Raw genomic sequence first — 2046 nt, 5'->3', positions numbered from 1 at the left:
GAGGGACATGGGGGCTGCCAGGCTGGGGAGGGGGAGGGGGAATTGTGATTCAAGGGTTACAGCTGTAGTCACCCAAAATGAAAAGGTCCTGGGATCTGTGTGCATGTTTTTCCTCTAGATCAGTGGTTCTCAACCTTCTGGCCCTTTAAATACAGTTCCTCATGCTGTGACCCAACCATAAAATTATTTTCGTTGCTACTTCATAACTGTAATGTTGCTACTGTTATGAATCATCATGTAAATATCTAATAGGCAGGATGGTCTTAGGCGACCCCTGTGAAAGGGTCCTTCGACCGCCAAAGGGGTCGTGACCCACAGGTTGAGAACCGCAGCTCTAGAGCAAGTGTGTCAAACTCGCAGCCCACGGGCAGCATGCAGTCCACAATGAATATTTTTGTGGTCCAGTCAATATAACGGTCTGCAAGAAACGTTTTAATAAAAATTTCATAACTTAATTTTTACAATATCCTGTTACACATAATTATTAATAACGAACTACAACGTTCGCTGATGACTGATTGCTATCATTGTGTTGCGTTCATTTCCCTCACGTGCCTTACGCGCAGGCGCACCATTTCTCTCCGCCAACACCAGCAGCGAATATTTCAGCAGCCGATGGCCACGTCATTGGTCTTGGACTGGCTTGTTTGGTGCGCGCAACAGGAAGTATTTCGCTTTTGGAGAACAAGAAAAATACGTTTATTTGCGTTATGCTTATTAATTTGTGCAGCTATTCAGTGTCTTGGAAGTTAATGTTCAAGAAAAAATATTAATTTTTATTAAAATGTCCTATTATTTTATGTTAACAATGACTCTTTTATTTCAGCCCTTTGTATTCAGCATGTCTCTGTCGAAATAAACCTACGTTTCTATGAAAATTGAAGCTTTTGTTTTTCTGTGGCCCACTTAAACCTTGTTTATTTGCCCCGTTTTAGCCTTTGAGTTTGACATGCTTGCTCTAGATAATAATACAGAATTGTACACTTAAATACATGTTAAAAAACCCTAGCTGGTTTGGCTCAATGGCTAGAGCGTTGGGCTGTGGACAGAAGGGTCCCAGGTTCGATTCCTGGTCAAGGGCATGTACTTCTGTTGCAGGCTCGATCCCTGGCCCGGGTCAGGGCGGGTGCAGGAGGCAACCAATCGATGTGTCTCTCTCACTTCCATGTGGCTCTCTCTCTCCGTCTTTCCCTCCCCTTTCACTCTCTCTAAAAATCAATGGAGGAAATATCCTCTCATGAGAAGGAACAGCAACAACAAAACGTGAGTTAAAGGGGAGGCGCCCCTGAATGATTCACTGCAGGAAAGGGGGGCAGGGAGGGATTCGGCGGAGTCCCGGCCTTCGCTGGTGTTCCCTCCTAGCTTCGCGGGGCCTTCGTGTGTTGGGTTTGCAGCCCCAGGTCCAGCAGGCAGGCCCTGCTCAGGGACGCCCGGCTGCAAGGGCTCACCTCAGGCTCTCAGGTCACCCGCGGTCTCGCCATGAGCAGATGGGCATCGGGGTGGGGGTGGACCCACCATCTTGGACCACTTTTCCCAGCCTCCCTCCCCCTGCGCAGGGCAGTCAGAGCGGACGCCAAGCCTGGTTTGGGGAGATTTTCTCCAGAGGCCCGTCCCGGCCACCCCTCCTCCTGGTGCTGGCAGCTGCCAGGGGACCTCTACCCTGGCCGCCCCCTCCTCCTGGTCCTGGCAGCTGCCAGGGGATCTCTAGCCCCGCTGAGTGACGGGCCGGGGCCGGGCCGGGCCACGGCGCCTCTGGAAGCAATTTCTCCTCTGCCTGGGGCCTGTGGAATGTTCTCTCCTGCCTCCCGGTCGCCTTGCTCTGCGGCCGTCCCCAGGCTCTGCTCTCCCTCCTGCCCCGGCCGGCTGCGTGCGTGCGTGTTAGTGTGTGTGTGTGAGAGAGAGGGAGGGGGGGGGATGAGGCTGGGTCTGTGCTAACACCTCTCTCCTCGACCTCCATCTCTCTGTCCTCTGCTCTCCTGTGGGGACAGCAGCCCAGGTCTGCCAGGACCCCAGCCAGCCAGCACCCCGACCGCCCAGCCCGGCCCG

Source organism: Myotis davidii, unplaced genomic scaffold, assembly GCF_000327345.1.
Source record: "Myotis davidii unplaced genomic scaffold, ASM32734v1 scaffold443, whole genome shotgun sequence".
NCBI classification, from domain to species: domain Eukaryota; kingdom Metazoa; phylum Chordata; class Mammalia; order Chiroptera; family Vespertilionidae; genus Myotis; species Myotis davidii.
Note: the sequence above shows the minus strand (reverse complement) of the source record.